Source organism: Thermobia domestica, chromosome 13 (genome assembly GCF_964235325.1).
Source record: "Thermobia domestica chromosome 13, izTheDome1.hap1.1, whole genome shotgun sequence".
Lineage (NCBI taxonomy): Eukaryota > Metazoa > Arthropoda > Insecta > Zygentoma > Lepismatidae > Thermobia > Thermobia domestica.
The window spans coordinates 18,650,156-18,670,336 of NC_137466.1; positions in this window are offsets into that span (position 1 = coordinate 18,650,156).

The window sequence follows — 20,181 nt, forward strand, 5'->3', positions numbered from 1 at the left end:
TTAACCGGCCTCCGTGGTGAACTCCCTACTCCTCGCCCTCAAATAATACAGCTTTGCACTATTTTATTTGTGGGTTCGGAAAGTTTGTTTTCACGACGATCGTTCAAGGAAGGCGCGATACACTTCACCGTTACGGTCCAGATTCGGACGGATCACCTGGGCGAAGATCTAAGGCGTGTTACGAAAAATAGATGATAACATCACCTGTTTTTGTAGATCACTTACAAGCGACATAACAACCATAATCTTAATTCGTCATGCGTTCTAAAAAAGAGAAAACAAACAAATCTAAAATTAGAGTGCCATTTATTCAAAGATTAAACATACCTGTAACATACTAACTAGTTTTTGTTTTGCCCCATTTTCGTAGCGAGTTCGTAAATACGTTTTAATCGTTCACAAGATAGTATAGTTCGTCGTGGCGCCTATTGTAGAAATCACGTTTTGGTAAGCTCACTGCGAATCCAAAATAATCTTTTGGTGGAGATTGTCCTTTCTTCCAATTTTAAAAGTTTATGAAACAGTCCATTCTGGCTGTCGTAATAACTGCATTATGAGGCAACTACTGTTGAAGATACTATATTATTCGAACATTTTACTGTAGTTGATTACCACGAGTCCATTATCTTTGAGAGTCACCTGCCAAGTCCTTTTTTTTTTACATGTAATCTCGAACACGCCCCCCTTGTTATAAAGTACTACTTGGGGCTGATTTACTTTAATAATGACTTACACAACACCTGCGAAAAACACTAGTATCTGCATTATTATTCTCACATATCATTTATGGAATTTCGAAGACAGTTCTAGTTTTTCTAAAACATAACGTAATTTAAATCATTAAAATAGAATTTTGGCGTCAAGATAATACTATGATCAGCAAAACTTGCTGAATCATAGTTCACACACACACTTACACTAACATTGGTTTTCAAATCAGCAGTTCTCTCTGTTTTCTTCTTCCTCTTCCTCTACTCCCTTTCCTTCGGTACCACCAGGTGGTAGCACAATCAACGGGGAGCATACACCACACAAAGTGTACAAATTCAGATGAACGTCACATAATGCACCAACGCAGAATTTGCATTTATACGGAAAATATTTTAAGCAAATTTTTGGTACAGTTACATTGGCGGTCGAAAGGAATGTACGTGCACCATTGGATAATGGTAAACGTTCAAGAACCCTGACTGTAGTTCCACTTCAACAATCATCACTGTTTCAAAGTGAAGACGAGCACTAGTTCACAAGGAAGCTTATAAGAACTTTCGTCGCGTTTCACTTCATCAGATGAAAAAGTTTCATTAACTTTCATTTAACGTAGAAAAACGATAAACGCGTGGGGCATTTATACACTTACATAAAAGTTTTATGGGGCTTTTATATGTAAAGTCTGTAAAGTTCTTTCTTTCTTTCTTTTCCTTTTTTTTTTTTAACATTCGGCACTGTCACCAAGTTAAACATTTATACGTGCATGACTCACAATAGATATACAAATAATTCTCATGATATACCTTTAATATACGAATTACAATATTGCTATATGCGCTCTTATTGTTAAAATAACACAAACATTATACGAAATCATGGCATTATTTAGAGGTAAAATATTCACATTACTTACTTTACGATATTATACGAAAAACTATAGAACATGAACAAATAATTATTATGAATAACTCAACTTTTCAACAAATAGATAAAACAAACATTATTCCACAAAAGGAAATGAACAAGCTTATTCTACACACATTATACTTAAATTGCATAAATAACAAAACATACTTGCACTTCTCAAGTTATTCTGACAAAGAAGTTACGAAAACAAAATTGTTATTCACAAATACAAGGATTACACATCATTTAAACATAATAACTACGTGAAACAAGTTTATTACCACTCTTTTGTACTGTAACAATAAGAGTGAGGCCGGATAGAAGTAAGTCTGCCACACTTTTACGCTAATAAGCGCCTATCCACTTAAATTTTTAAGTCTCCCTTCCCCATTACCTTTCTATTATCATCCCACCCCTTTGGAATGGCAACAAGACCTTCTAGTGAGGTAGGAATATAAAACAACATAGAAAAGTGAACCCAAAGGTTAAAAATAAATGAGAAGGGGGGGAGTTGCCATTCATAATTCAATACTCGTGTCACAGTGTTCCACTGACACATAAAAACTTACTCTCACTCTGACTACATCAGAGCATATCATCGTTTACATTCTTAATAACACACGAATGCTATACAATTCACCTCGTACGTTTGGTGGTTTAAGATCTTACAGTTAGTCTTGATAACTTATCGCAAAGCATGGACAAGACAATACAATTATTCATGTAAACGTTTTTTTTTTTCTTTTACATCTGAATACTAATAAGCAACAGTTTCATGCATATTAGCATTTAGAAAACAATCATGTCCGTGACTTCTCTTTTTTTTCTTTCTTTTTTTTTTTTTACACGTCACGTCTGTTTACCTTAGGATTCAGCAAATGATTTAAAGCTAACATAAGAGTGCGATACCGACAATCTAGCTTATCGTTTAAATATTGCAAATATGTATCACATTTCAATAGCTCTTTCAACAACAACTGAACATTGAACTTATTACTTTCGCTCTGGTTGAATACAGACAAACTAACTTTTGTTATATTCAAAGAATTAACATTTACTAAAGTTTCCGGTTCACAAGAATCAGTTTTTTCACTACTTTCTCTTACAGAATCAAATTCTTTTTCATGTATATGTTTCTTAGCTAATTCTAACCAGATGTTCCTAGTTTTTTGAGTGGGTCTCCACACTCTCATACGATCGATAGAGTGTACGCCACAAGATTCTCCAGTTAAAGGATCTACAAGTTCAAAGACTTTATCTGAAATTTTATTTTTACAAAAATAGTGGACCTTTGTAAAGCATAAAAAACTTGCGGATCTTTTTGTCTACTGCTGAACTCAAATGTGATTGCAACAGAAATACCAAATCATTTTCTTTTATTTTGTATTTTCTTTCTTGGGATGCGTTATATTTCTCGTTTCTTTTTCTAACTTTTTCACTTCTACGATAGTCAGCCATTATGAGTTTATTTTCCCAATTTACAGGTTCACTTTCATCATAGCTTTCGTTTGTTACAATGCCAAAATGCTTCAACACAGAATAATTTGCTTTTACATTTAAATGAAGACTAGCAGGGCTGACACCTAAACTACTACACACAGAATAATTTAACAAAATGACAATCTGAGGTATGTATCTTTCCCAAGAAGTATGTTCTTCGTTACACAACAATTTGAACAACCTATTCGTCTCCCTATGGATTCTCTCTACAACTGAGCTCTTTGGGTGGTAAGGTGTTACATAATGAATTTTAATACCATATTCTTCCATTTTAGATTTAAATTTTGCTGATACAAAACATCCACCATTGTCTACTAGTATGGATTTTGGAATTCCCATGGTTACAAAATAGTAATATTCTAAACATCTCAGAACACATTTGGTCGTTGCATTTCTGATTGGGAACATTGTGTAATATCTACTAAATACATCTAAAATTGACAATGCAAATTTATTTCCAGTATGAGAAGGTGGATAAGGTCCTAACAAATCGATCGAGACCATGTCTCTTATATTCTTTACAGCTACAGTTTGTAAAGGTCTAGCTGGTGGTGAAGTTTCAACTTTCGTACGTTTACAGACAACACAGTCACGCAAATAATTGCTGATATCTCTACGCATGGACTTCCAATAACAACAATCACTTACAAAGCCTAAAACCTTTTCAAAACCAAAATGACCTTGCTCATGATAATTTTGAATTACATCGTTCACAAGTGAAGGAGGAATACAAATTTTCCATTGATTAGGAAAATGGTAACTACGATTCAACAAAATTCCATTTTCAATTTTGTAAAATTCACCAATATTTCGATTCTTAACCTTAACATAAGGATCATTGGGATTCTCTAAGTACTTCATGATATTTTCATACTCTGGGTGCTCTCTTTGTTTACTGATCAAATCTTGTACAGACAAATGTTTAAAACAAGATGGCAACACTTCGTACTTATTAACTTCATACTTTTCAACCTCAGGAAACAGAATGATACGTGACAATGCATCGCTAGCTTGATTATCTTGACCTTTAATATATACAATTTGTACATCAAATCCCTGAATTTGTAAACTCCAACGAGCAAGTCTAGAATTCCACTGTCTCATTTTGTGCAAATATACCAATGAGTTATGATCCGTGTAAATTTTTACATGCCTTCCATACAACAATTGAGACCAACGTTTAAGCGCGACTACAATTGAAAGACACTCACGTTCAGTCACAGTGTAATTCTTCTCAGCAGGTTTTAACGTTCTACTATAAAACCCTAAAATATGTTTCTTACCATCTACTTCTTGAAAAAGAATGTTTCCTAAAGCAACTGAACTACAGTCTGTAATTAAACAAAAATCATGATCTAACAAAGGATGTGCAAGCATTACTTCTTGAACTAAATCGCTTTTCAACTGGTTAAAACTATCTTCACAAGATTGATAAAACTATCTTCACAAACCAAATAAAGGTTCAGATTTTTGAGCGAAATTTTCAACAAATTTGGCACACCACTGGAACAAACCTAAAACTCTTTGCAATTCTTTCAAATTTCTAGGCCTTGGTAGGTCTTTGATGCACTGTACATAAGAAGGATTTTTTGTTATGCCTTGCGGACTGATGTCAAACCCTAAAAAACTAAATTTCGTATTACAAAAAGTACACTTTTGTAGATTTAAAGTCATACCAGCCTCGTAGACTTTCTGAAATATTTGATCCAAAAATTGTAACTGTTCTTCAAAAGTCATAGAAATTACAGAGACATCATCGATGTACGAGACTACTTTTTCATATAAACCTGCCCCAAGGACAGTTTGCAAACACAACATAAAAGCAGCTCCTCCGTTTATGTAACCAAACGGAACTCGAGTATACTGATACATTTTACCGTTCCAACAAAAGGCTGTGTATTGTTTACTTTCTTTACTTAAACATACTTGTAAATAACTTCCCACAAAATCTAAACAAGACACGAATTGAATTCCTTGAAATTTGATGAGAAGGTCATCGATCTTATTGACTTTTAACTGCTTTAATTTCACAAATTTGTTCAATTGAGTTAAATCTACGACAGTACGAAGTTTACTAGTGTTTTTCTTAGCTACACACAACAAAGGATGACAATGCACAGAAATACATTCTTCCACTACGCCACATTCTAGCCATTCAGCTATTTGCTGTTCAATATTTTCTTTGTATTTAAAAGGTAATGGGTACTGACGTTTTACAATCGGTTGGTCTGTTTCAACTTCGATGGTGTATTCAAATTTATTACATTTACCTGGCAAGTCGCTAAAAACCAATCTATGTTTCAATAACAAATCATAAAGTCGTTGTTTTTGAACATTAGATACATTTTCAATTTCAAGAACTTTTGTTCTAATTTCAATAACAGAAGGAAAGTGACTTTGGTTATTACGAGTAATTTTACTTGTATTACAAACATCCTGATCTATTTTTACATTATTATGAGACTTTTGAATTTCCTCATCCAATTTATGAATTTGTTCCCCATAGAAATGATACAAAAAATTTACTGCAGCAGCTTCGTTCAAACGTGCTTGTTTTATTTGCTCTATGTTTAAATCATTATTGACATTACACCTTTCTACATGTTCAAATGCTTTACTGTTTTCAAACAAACTATCCATCCATTCCTGCGTCAACTGTTTCTTATGCATTTCTAAATTCTTAACTATTGGACACTCTAGCACAGGTTCGACTACATCTTCGTTTTCGCTTTCAATAGCTGAATTAGTGTCAACACAATTCGCATTATTTAAATGAAAACCAACCTTATTAACACTCTCTCTAGTAAGTATTTTTACTTTACCTTTACTTTCATTACTCAGAAGGGGGTCACTACCAAATCCGTGCTCATACTCTTTCATTGGTACCTTACAAGTGTTAGGGTTGTAACCTACAGTACCGGATTTCTCGCCAAAGTCTAATTTCGCATTAGCTAGCGATAAGAAATCTCTGCCTAGCAGACAATTACAATTAAGGTCACTGACAACAATAAATCTAACATCACAAGTTACAGGTCCAATTTCTACACAGAGGGTAACCTCGCCCTTAACTGATTTTGTTCTTTTTCCACTATAATCTACTAGAACAATCTGAGGAGCGGGTTGTAATACAGCGTTTGACACTATATTAGATATTTTTTTCCACGCATTATAACTTAACAAACAAGCCGAAGCACCTGAATCGCACAGAGCATACAGATTTTCATTCATGATTTTGACAAGAATTTCAGCAGTGGCACATGAATTTACATTAGTTTTACAAAAATCTTTAGTTTCCTCTTCGTCAGATGAGAAAACATCATCCCACTGTACTAAGTTTATTAAATTTTTATTAAGCTTTACAAAAACAGTCTGACTATTTGGAAGGAGTGCATTATTTAACTCATTACTACACGTTTGAATTAATTCCCTGCTATGAGCACTCTTCAGGCAGGGTGCTTCTAGTTTGGGGGAGGAAATCTATTTTGAAACCCAAAATTACCTGCAGTGACATTCGTAAAATTCGGTCTTGGTGGCCTAAAGCCAGTAGGATTACCAAAGTTCGAAGGATTTACAAAATTTCCATTACTGTAACCAGTCTGAGGTGAATTTCTTGTTTGGGAATAACCATTCACTGACCTATTAGTCACATCGCTAGTGGCTTCATTTTGATTCACATTAGCATTGCTATTACTTACATTTGAACCATGATTGCAAAAAAACACACTTTCTTCATGCCTATCAGAACTACTATTGTTATTCCATTTTTTCTTTTTGTTTCTACGAAAGGAATTTATTCTTTTCCGATTATTTCTGTTGTTTGAATTTTCGTTCGAATGTACCTGATCTGACTCATCACAGTCACTAACGTTATTCTGATTACTTTTACGCTTACCGTTCTTATCAACAGATACCTGGTTGACTTTCAGAAACCTATGATTATTGCTGTTATTACGGTTATCAGACCTGGGAATTGCTTCTAATCTTTGTATGACGGACAATACAGAAGACAAATTCATAGTGGACAAAGTTGTTAACTGACGTCGGTAGTAAGGTGGAATCAAATTGAGAATCATACTAATAGCTAACGATTCTTTTATGTCGGGATTAATTTCTTGAATCTTATTACATCTATATGACACAAAATTGTACACACTTCCGTCGACTTTTGCATCATATGGTTTGTATTGCAATACCATTAACTTGTTAGCACGAACCTGTTCATTCTCAAACTCTAATTTGAACAATTCGGCAAAACGATCGTAAAAAGTGAAAAAACCACAATTGTTTATGTACCAATTTTGTGCAGAACCAGTCAACAAAAATTTGATAATATCTAAATATTGACTACGAGAAATTGACATAAGCGAAGCTTGATCTTCAAACTTACGTAAGAATGCAGTGGCAGTCAATTCATTTTCGTGACCAGAGAATTTCTCGAAAGATTCTAAATCTCGTAATTTTAAAGCTACTTTTCTTTCTCGTTTTTTCCTCCGTTTGATTGTTTTTACCCCAACAAAGCTATTATCACTGTGAGAGTCCGAAGAATCATTTTCACTTAACACCGGACTAACATCATAGTCAAGAAAAGGGTTGGTGTTTTTACGTACACTAGTGTCAACTTTTTCTTCTTTAATTTCCATCTCGGATTTTACGTTTCCCACAAGTGTTGATGACCTAATTTGACTTTCAATCATACTCACGCGCAAGTTTCTAACCTCTTGATTTACTATATCGAACTTACTTTCTACTTCGCCCTTAACATCGTCTATCATCGTTTGAGTATGATGAGCTATTTCTCGTGTTGCAATACTTACATCAAAAATCTCACGAACACTTTGATCCAATTTCATGATTCTACTTTCGTGTTCTCCCACTTTTTCCTGCGCTCGCTCAGCTTTATCATTTACTAAGTTGACATCGGAACTTAAATCCTTAACTTTATTTCCAATCATTATAATACGTTCCTCGGTGTCCCTAACTTGATCTCCTAACTGATTAGCTTTAGCATTGACTAAACGTATTTTGTCTTCGTTATTTTTCACGGCAAGCTTAACTTCATCAACCTTTGTTTCTTGTACATTTAATTTCTCTTGAAACTGTGCTGACAGTTTTTCAAAGTTATCCGCACAAGTACGACTAACCCTGTCTATTTCGCTTCTCATTTGTACTAACTCAGTCGACAGTGTCTGAATTTGCCCATCCATCCTATATTCTAACATTTCTAATTTACCTGTAAGGTCGTTAGAGAACTTTTCTATCTGAGCTTGGGTTTCAGTTTTCGACTCGTTAATGACATCATTGAGTTGTCGCTTAGTGTCATTTACACTACCATTAAGTGATTGCATTTGTTCTTTAGTATCGTTCACACTACCATTAAGTGATTGTATTTGTTCTTTAGTATCGTTAACAGCAGCGTTAATTTTATTAATAGCTTCAAGCAAAGTTAGCAAACTCAAATTTTCACTTTCTGCCATGATTACCAGTTACAAATATACAAACACAACAAACACCAATAATATCTTCAAGTTAGCGCATATAGCATATCATGAGAAATGAAACCTATCGAATATTACAACACCTAGATCTTCTCCCAGATATCACATCCGTTACGAATCAATTAATAAAAACGTGAATTATTATTAATTGATCTGTCCCTGTCCGGGCGCCATTCTATTACGGTACAGCTTAGCACTGTTCGGTACACACCATCCTTAACCGGCCTCCGTGGTGAACTCCCTACTCCTCGCCCTCAAATAATACAGCTTTGCACTATTTTATTTGTGGGTTCGGAAAGTTTGTTTTCACGACGATCGTTCAAGGAAGGCGCGATACACTTCACCGTTACGGTCCAGATTCGGACGGATCACCTGGGCGAAGATCTAAGGCGTGTTACGAAAAATAGATGATAACATCACCTGTTTTTGTAGATCACTTACAAGCGACATAACAACCATAATCTTAATTCGTCATGCGTTCTAAAAAAGAGAAAACAAACAAATCTAAAATTAGAGTGCCATTTATTCAAAGATTAAACATACCTGTAACATACTAACTAGTTTTTGTTTTGCCCCATTTTCGTAGCGAGTTCGTAAATACGTTTTAATCGTTCACAAGATAGTATAGTTCGTCGTGGCGCCTATTGTAGAAATCACGTTTTGGTAAGCTCACTGCGAATCCAAAATAATCTTTTGGTGGAGATTGTCCTTTCTTCCAATTTTAAAAGTTTATGAAACAGTCCATTCTGGCTGTCGTAATAACTGCATTATGAGGCAACTACTGTTGAAGATACTATATTATTCGAACATTTTACTGTAGTTGATTACCACGAGTCCATTATCTTTAAGAGTCACCTGCCAAGTCCTTTTTTTTTTTTACATGTAATCTCGAACACGCCCCCCTTGTTATAAAGTACTACTTGGGGCTGATTTACTTTAATAATGACTTACACAACACCTGCGAAAAACACTAGTATCTGCATTATTATTCTCACATATCATTTATGGAATTTCGAAGACAGTTCTAGTTTTTCTAAAACATAACGTAATTTAAATCATTAAAATAGAATTTTGGCGTCAAGATAATACTATGATCAGCAAAACTTGCTGAATCATAGTTCACACACACACTTACACTAACATTGGTTTTCAAATCAGCAGTTCTCTCTGTTTTCTTCTTCCTCTTCCTCTACTCCCTTTCCTTCGGTACCACCAGGTGGTAGCACAATCAACGGGGAGCATACACCACACAAAGTGTACAAATTCAGATGAACGTCACATAATGCACCAACGCAGAATTTGCATTTATACGGAAAATATTTTAAGCAAATTTTTGGTACAGTTACAAACAGATCTGATGGCAAAACACCAGATGGCATGACGCTGGTACCATGAAAGAGGGGAAGGATTCTTCTCTGGGATTTCACCTGCTCTGACACTTTCGCGTCATCTAATCTCACTCTTTCATCATCTCGAGAAGGAGCTATTACAGCCCGCAGAGAATGCGAGAAAAGAAGAAAATATAAAGATCTACTCGATAGATACATGTTCGTACCCGTAGCCATTGAATCGAGCGGCTCCTGGGGCCTCGAAGGGCTCAATTTCATCAAAAAATTAGGCCAACGTATTGTACACGTTACTGGTGACAAACGGGCTACTACTTTTCTGATACAACGTATCAGCATAGCAGTTCAGCGAGGCAATGTGGCTTCCATTTTAGGTACATTACCTCCTGGCAAATTATAATTACCACTTGGGCCAGCACTGTTCGCCCTAACCATCCATCACATTATTAAGGATATTAATACAGATTTAAATATCTGGTACGGTATAAAAGATGACGGTATCATAGCTGGAAATATCGACGTAGTACTTACTACGCGCTATTAATAAAATTCGTCTAGAAGCTTCATCTATTGGATTGTTTCTTAACTCTGCCAAATGTGAAGTGAGTTTTCTGAGCGCCAGAGTTGATGAAGTCCATGACCTTTATGAAAAGTTTATTGAAGTAGCACCTGGTATCAAACTCTTATCATTTACCAATGCGGAACTTTTAGGCGCTGCCATCTCTACCGAATCAAGGAGCAAAATTTTATTGGACAAGATATCAAAATTAGAATTCTTTTCTCAATTATGAAAACTTTCTGCACACTCCGCTTATTATTTACTACGAGCTTCACTCTCACCTCCAAGATTGCTATATTTCCTCCGTTGCTCCCCTTCTTGGCAGGATGATAAATTACTTGACAAATTCGACCACACTCTTAGAACAGGACTGGAATCCATTCTAAACTGTTCTTTGAAAGACAGTTCATGATTACAAGCTTCTTTACCAGTTGAGAATGAAGGCCTTGGAAATCGTCGAGCCATGGATATCGCCATACCTTCTTTCTTCACATCATTCTATGGCTCACGAGAACTAATTGGATCTCTTCTTCAACAGGAGGTTGACTTAGACTCGATTCGAGATGTATAAGAATGCGTCGATAAATGGACTAGTCTGGTTGGAATGGATCCCCCACCCAACGACAAAAGACATGTCCAGTCTATTTGGGATGAACCTATAGTCAAGCTTCGTTTATCTTCACTCCTATCATCAACTAATAACCCAGATGACAAAGCCAGGCTGTTAGCTGTCTCCTCCTCCAAAAACGGAGCCTGGCTTCAACCCATACCCTCTCACACACTCGGCCTACACCTTTCTAATGAGTATAGGGCCGCGGTGGCTCAGTGGTAGAGCATTCACCTCTGGTGCTTGGGGTCCCGGGTTCGATCCCAGCCCCCGCCAAGTGAACTTTGTGGTGGACAAACACCGTGTGCGTGGGTTTTCTCGGGGTTCTCCTTTTCCACCCACTTTCTTTATTCCACTATTTCATTCATTACTTATCATCACCGTCTCCTTTAGCCTAACCGGCATAATCGTGGGACGTAAAACTCAAAGATTTCATTTACCTTTCTAATGAGAGCTTTCGTATTGCTACAGCTCTGCGCTTAGGTGCTAATATTTGTCAGCCTCACTACTGTCCTGCTTGCAACGCATATGTTGATAAAGGATTATATGGTCTTTCATGTAAAAAAGGTGCGGGAAGACAATCTCAACATCATATTGTGAACGACATCATTTGTAGAGCCCTCGTATCAGCGGAAGTTCCTTCAATAAAAGAACCAAATGGTTGTTGCCGCTCTGATGGTAAAAGGCCTGATGGTATGACCTTGGTACCGTGGAAAAATGGAAAAACACTAGTCTGGGATTTCACATGTTCCGATACGTTTGTTTTTTCCAACTTACCCCATTCTTCAATTCAGGCAGGTCTCGTCGCCGCTCACAGAGAATCAGACAAAAGACTAAAATACTCAAACCTATTAGACAAATATTGGTTTGTAACAGTAACAATAGAAACCAGTGGGTCTTCTGTGTTGGGGTCACGAAGGATCTAATTTCATTAATAAAGTTGGTCATCGAATACCAATCAAAACTGGTGGTCCCCGAGCTACTGCATTCCTTTACCAACGTATCAGCATCACCATCCAGTGCGGGAATGTGTCATGGATTTTAGGCACATTACCTCCTGGTAAAGAACTGGACGAGATTTTTCTTCTATAACCCACAATAAGACGGAAATAGAGACATCCTAGGAGGCTGACAACCACTTTGACTATGTTCATGAAGAATGTTTTGAATCCAGTTTGGATAAATATATAAATTCTTGGAAGTCATGGCTAATACCGGTAACTTTGGGAGTGGTAGCAACATTATCTACAGATTTTACTTTGTTGCTCAAAATCGTTAAAGACCCGAAAGATATTGTTGTCAAGCTGTCCGATGTTTATTTTGGAACAAATATGATGGTTACAGATAATCTATGTATTCTTAGATGTGCTTATAAGGAAGAAATAATGTCCGTATTCCAATATTTGAATAATTGTGATATGAAATAAATATCATTTACTGAGTAAAATATATATATATATTAAATTATATGTATATAATTATTAAATTATAATAATTATTAGAAGAGTTTTCCTTCTATAACTAACTGTTCAGAATTTGCTGTTTTATCTTTCTGTAAAAAAATGTAAAATATGTTCCAATTTAGAAAAGATCATATTTATAAAACGTTCTGCAATAGATTTAGTTCTTGACGCTGAATAGTTTGAAATAAATTTGAACTAATTTCGAGTATTAAGCAATTATCTGTTGATCATTTAGTCAAATTACTCAAATCTTCGTACACCTTTGTTGTACACGTATCTATTTCCCTTGGTGAAGAAGAGAAATACAATTGAACATCTTTCTCATAATGTGATAGTTACAGTGTTTTACAGATTGTGATAAGTGATTAATATAAAGAAAATAAGAAGAGGCCCTAAAACACTACCTTGAGGAACCACACAAGAGAGGTTGCGCTGACCAGGAACTAATTTGGAAACTACCACATACTGTTTTCGGTCATATAAATAATTTTGGATCCACTTAGCAGCAGGAGTAGAGAAGCTAATTTTTGTACAAGTTTCTGCAGCAAAATGTCGTGGTTTACTGACTGGAATGTTTTGCTATAATGCAATAAGGTAAGTATGTTTATCTCCCTCTTGTCCAAAGCAGAGCGTATATCAGCAGCAACACTGGTAATGGCTGAAGAAGTGCCAAAGTTTACGAAACCCAGATTGAAAAATGTCTGAAAGGTTATAACTTCGAAGGTGCTGATGTATTTGGTCACTTTCAATATATACAGGAGCTTTAGATAGGCCTTAAGTCTTCCGCGGATCGGATACCCTTAATCTTATTGGAAGAACTCGTGCTATTTTCCACAAGGCTGGGAAGGCGCCGGTAGTAAGGGAAAAATTAAATAAATTGGTATTGGGGAGAGGACGAAAGATAATATTTTTTTGGTCAAAATTATGCTTAACTCATCTGCACCTATAACAGTGAATTTTATCATTTTAATCGCTTTCATTATATCCTGTGAAGTAACACAAGTTAAAGATAAAATTTCTTCACTGTTATAGTGAACAACTTGACACCGATAGGCTAACGGTGATTCGTTTCCTTCTGCATAAAGGCTAACAACAGGACTAGTACCGAAAGCATCAGTATTCACGTGATAAAGAGTGTCAAGTTGTTTCAGCACAGAGGAACGAGAACATGAATAAGTAATACAACCATAGCATAACTTGGACCGTATTAGAAAATCAGCACCCAGGTGCGATGAGAGAGCACTTAAATGATGTGTATAGCTCGGAGACAAGAGTACTTAAGATTCTGAATGTGTGGTGCTAATCTTAAACGACGATCAAAGGTTAAACCCATAAATCGAATCCTATCAACAATTGAGACGAGTACCATCGAGATCCAAATCCGAATGAAAAAGTCAAGTTCGTTGGCGGTAGAAGGGCACACACAATGAATTTTTTTGTCAAAGAACCGAAATTTTGTCTTATTCAACCACCACAAAAGACGATTTGAAGTAATTTGAAGCCGCCGAGTAATACCGCAAAGGTATATGGAACGGCAATAAATAATTAGATCGTCAGCATAGAGCAGGCCAGACACAGAAGCTTGAATCTGTTGACGGCGACAGCGAATAGCGTGACATCGAGAACGCTGCCTTGGGAGTCACCGTTTTCGTACGGAAATCACTCTGAGAGACTAGAGCTCACACACACCTTAAAGTAACATTTATCCAGGAAGTTGTGTTTTATAAATGCTGCCATGTGACCATGAAGACCCAATCGTGTAATTATTTTAAAATTCCGGCCATAAGCCTTTTCGAAATAAAATAAAAAAATGTAGTTACTAGGTGCTGAGGGAAAACTCTTCTTCAATCTGATTTTCAATGTCTGTAGTGGGTCAGAAGTTGCACTCAAACTTACACAACAGAGTTTGATACTAAATACCAAACGAGACACTTGTTTACCATGCGTTCAAGAAGCTATATAGACACAGCTCGAAGAGCAATGGATTTATAGCTCGTGGCTGTTGTTGTAGCTTGCTCTTGTTTCAAGATTGGAAGCACCAGAGCATCACGCCACTGAGGAGAATGTTTTCTCAAGCTAAATGCGATTAAACAGCTCAATAAGACAAATCCCCTTGAGAAATTGCGCAACATATAAAATATACGATCCAATCCTGGATCAATGTTGGACTAATCACTTAAGGCATTGTTTAATAAGTGAACCTTGAAGAGAACATTATAACAATCAATATTGGTGCTACGGAAATTTAAAAGAATAGTGCGAGTGCAAAAGCGATTAAATTTGATTGAATAGCGTGCAGAGTCAGATAACAAAAAGTGTCGGCCCAATGTCTTGGCTATCTTTATCGGGTTAGTCTCCAGAACACCGTTTACCGATAAAGAGCAGGCACACTGAGAGAACAGTGGTCATTTATGGACCGAACTCGACGCCAAACGGTAATCAAAGGGATTCTACTTTTGACAAATGTTACGTTACCTTTGTAACTTCGGCATTCCGCAGATTTTATCAAGTATCTAAAATGGGCACAAGGAATGCGAAAATATCGAAAATTCTTGGTAATTGGATGCCGAATAAGAATGGTGAGAGCGCGTCGACGAGCCAGGATAGCTTCACGGATTTCTGCAGTATTACTGAGGAACTCGCCGTTGTGGATCTTCGTCTCCTCATTCTGGTATGGAATCAAGGGCAGTGTCGATCAGTCTGCTCAAGTAGGTCTACAGCTACATGTGCGGTAAGTATTCATAGGGGTGAAACTCACTGACCTCGCCAAATGTTGGCCAATCAGCACGCTTGGTGTTAAAGTGTCGAAGATGGCATGAATTAGTAGTGGAGAGACTTTCTGTGATCACTGTCACAGAAATCAGGATATAGTTTCTACGTGAAGGAAACCGCAAAGGAAACACTATACAGGGAGAGGTCAATGCGTAAGTAGTTACCGAGTCCAGTAGAAAAGTAAGTGCCTATCATTAAGGACAAGCGTTCCACTCTCATCGAGGAATTCCATCACCTGACGCCCATTATTGTCAGTTCGAATAGAGCCCCATAAGGATGGTACGAATTCAGATCCCTCGTAATCAACATAGACAGCTGAAGTTGATTGTAAAATTGAATGAAATCGGGTGTCAAAAAGGTTGCAGTATGAGGAATATACAACGAACAGATGGTGATCAGGACGGGAAAAACACACGCACCGCGACTGCTTGCAACACGGAGTTTAAGAGTAAGCACCAGAAGAAAAAAACTTCGTCGTTTGGTCGCATTTTTCGTCGAGAAATTTTTGATATTGTAGTAAATGGCTCTGCTTTGGGAGGGAACTGTTTATAATCTGTATTCATCTACCATCCCCATGCTAATGAAGGGTGTCGCATGGTCCATAGCCCATAAGTCAACATTTAACCGATCAACCGAAGTGACATGTTGAAAAGGCTGTCTCTCATACTTTCATTTGTTATAACTGCGAGTCTTGGATGACCGGAAGAGCAAGGGATTATCATTTGCTTTTGTCAAAAAATTTACTTATTAGAAGAAGGAACGTCACAACTCACATTGTCCTTTAGGAATTGATAAATTTGGTAAAAGACCAAAAATTGTGGAGAAAATTTTCTGTCGAAACAATTCTGGATAATGCAGATATAGTGAAAAACAAAGCATATTATGCTAGAGGAGGAGAATAAATAAAAGGAATATTACAACAAATATCTATATAAACTCTACGTAGATTTATTTATTTTTTAAGACAGTTGGACTCGAAAACGATGTTTATGTATGTACTATCAAAGGCAAAATGTCGTATAATATTGCCCACGAGATTTTGAAAATTTTGTAAGTATTTATTCTCGAATAATCCTTTGTAGTTTCATCTCAATTCTCCGAAAGCCTTTTGTCTTGTTTCGTAATTTTTTTTCTTAATTTGATCTAAAAGTTACCATAATCTTCCTGCATTAAGAGAGGTTCACGGTAGATGTGATATAACAACACTTAATTCATATTTATATTATGTAATGACTTATGCATCTTTAAATGTTGATAAATGCTTTTCTTTGTATATTTCATAATATAAATTCACTGATATATTCATAAAATCAATGTATAGTTTTTATTCCATGAATCATATAACACGAAAACAGAGTTTGAGATCTAAGACTTGAATTCACTATTGTTGTCCACAACAGGAGTAAAATTTCACGATTCGTGTCGAAATTACTTTCCAGCCTTTCACGTTTCGCTCAATACAATTCTGGAAAATTCATGCCGTACATTCCCTTTACCGCTTTTTATATATATATATATATATATATATACAGGGTGGGCCATTTTAATTAATCCACGGAAATATCTGAAAAATGATAAAACATAGAAGAAATTTTTGAAGTACACGTTATATATTGCTAAGGGGGAAAACCAATTCCGCCAAAAGTACCCCTCCCCGCCCCCCCTAAATGGGGGTAACGGGGGGTAACTTTGAAATGTCAAATGGGAACATGGGTCGAGTAATACCTCGTTCGAAAGGTCTTGGAAAATTAAGTAACGCTGTACCAAAAGATGTTTCATATTGTGCACCAGTTTCAAAATGGCTGCCATGATATGGTTCGGAAACTCCAGTACCCGTAGTATGAAAACCATGGAAGGTAAATGAATGGAACAAAATTGAAATACGTAAATATCATAGGGCATATCGAATGGTGTAATCCCTGTGATCCCAGTGGCCTCCCTGAATGGGTCTTGTGGGCTAACTTCAAAATTTCAATGTCCGACCGGACAACGGTTCGGGCGTACGCTTGACCTACCCAATGCTGTTTGGAAGGCAGACTTCATGCATAGAGAATTGGTGCACTAAGTTAACGCGGATGGCCACAGTTACATTTTGATTAACTATTAACATTCATGTCATATTGTGATCTTGAGGGACGAAACGGTGTGTACGTATATCCCCGAAATGCTTTCTGAATAACCAGCACGCATTGCATAAAAGTTTCTCTTTTTTTTAGTCACTACAGCGTCATCCTTACAAACAAATATTTCAACCACACCATGCCTATTTGTAAGGTTAGCCTTAATTTACGAATTAAAGTAGAGTTCTGTTTGAACTTTCACTTTACTTTCCACCCCACTCACATACAGAGCACAGGGAGAGATTATTTTGCAGGACTTGGATTTCTCTCTATACATTATGGCAATTTTACTCTAATATTTTTATCTCTGTTGTATTATTCTCGAGCCTTGGAACGCCTCCGTGGTTTTCCTATTTAATTTTCGTTATTTTCATTTATGTCTAACCGTATTCATACTATGGGCACTAGACGTTTTCTTAGACACACTCACCATGTCTTGGCGATCATTTTGAAAACGGTGTCTCATGTCGAAAATTTTATTACAGAAGCTGTTTGATATTAATTTGTCTATCTAACGTGATGTTACTTGCTTCAAGCTGCTATTTGAAATTTTCAAGTTGGCCCCGGATACCTTTCAGTTGGCCCTTGGAGTCACCCCGACAAGACCTCTTGATGTGCCTTACGTCAGTTAGCTACTCCAGTTTTTCTTTTGTTGAATTATCTCCAATCGCTTTCATACTACGGGTACTAAACCTTTTCTCTGACACGGATACTATGTTTCGGCGGCCTTTTGAGAACACTGCCATTTCACATCAATCGTTTTCTCCTGCAATATGTTAGATTTTGCAAGATTTATCGAACGAGGTACCACTCGACTCATGTTACTATTTGAAATTTTGAAGTTAGCCCACAAGACCCCTTCAGGGAGGCCACTGGGATCACAGGGACTACACCGTTCGATATGCCCTATGATATTTACGTATTTCAATTTTGTTCCATTCATTTACCTTCCATGGTTTTCACACTACGGGTACTGGAGTTTCCGAACCATATTATGGCGGCCATTTTGAAACCGGTGCACAATATGGAACATCTTTTGGTACAGCGTTACTTAATTTTCCAAGACCTTTCGAACGAGGTATTACTCGACCCATGTTCCCATTTGACATTTCAAAGTTACCCCCCGTTACCCCCATTTAGGGGGGGCGAGGAGGGGTACTTTTGGCGGAATTGGTTTTCCCCCTTAGCAATATATAACGTGTACTTGAAACATTTCTTCTATGTTTTATCGTTTTTCAGTTATTTCCGTGGATTAATTAAAATGGCCCACCCTGTATATATATATATATATATATATATATATATATACTTATACTAAATGTACAATGAAAACAAAAATTTCTTTAGAGTAAGATGTAACAGATGGGCGTATTGACCATGAAAAATCTTCAAATTCAGAAGGTTTACATTGATATATTCGTTCCACAACAAAGTATTGCTCGACAATTTCGAAAGGAATTCTACTTTCGATCACTCACTTCTACCATCAGACCTCTCCTGAACCATGCATGACTAATCTCATTATCACTAGTTGCCTGGGATTGTGGGCAACAGTCCTTCTTAGTCAAAAGAAACAGCAGAAGTAAGTGTTATCAAATATAATCTTCATGTGTCTTTGGTCTTCCGCTGGAATTTAACGTGAGCACGGAGAATGGCAATGAATTGGAACAGCCTGTAAAAGACGACAGAGAGCACAATTCCATGAATTGTTACAACATAAGACGTTCAACGTCTGATTTACTTTGACCATCATTTGATCCATTTACGATAGCGCATGACTAGATTCTATGAAATCGTACGAAAAATAGTGTGCCAAAGACAGCAGGTAAACTTAAAAGAAAGCAACAAAACATCTTATTGAAATTCTAAAACTAAAGCGAAATATAGTATTGAACTTTGGTAACCTTGTGCACTATCATATCATACATAAAACTGGACAATATTACATCTAAAAAACATATTTCCGTTCCTATTGACATATTACGACAGGCAATGGTACGCGTTATTTTTATTATCTCTTATGTTCAGTGTAAAATTTACCTATGTAAAACAAGATTTATTGAAAGCAAGACTTGTAAGACCCTTGCAAGCAAGACCAAAACCAAGACTGGGTGTGCAAGACAAAGACCAAGAACTTCAGTGCGCAAGACCCAAGACCACTAGGGTATCTGTAGCTTACAATGAAGTACTGTGCCACTATTTTAAAGAAACCTGATAGACCCGATATATATATATATAATGAAAGGTGTTTATGACACATGCTAATCGATGCTCTAAATGTATACTAGGTGTACTTGGTCTTGCTGACTCTTAAGTTAATAGACCGAGAATGAAAGTCAGAAAGTAGAGCAATGGCTACGCCGCCAGCAGCGCGATCGTTAGTATGTTTGTCACATCTGTAAATCCTATTAACGAGATAAAACAGATTACTGGGTAGGCTTTAAATTAGTTTTCCTGCAAGCACATAAACACTATTTGCTTCACTCCCTCAAGATGACTACTCAAGCCGTTAAGGTTGCATAACGTTTAAGATGAATCTTTCCTCATGAACCAGTTACTGCCCACTCACTATCCAATAGTTTGTCCCATAGATGTTCATTTTACTTCGACTTCACTCACCCTTACCTTCGCAGTGGCAGTTGGCCCTCGTCCTCGCGAAGAGAGTTGTTCATTACCCTCGCGAAGGTAGTTGTCCATTACCT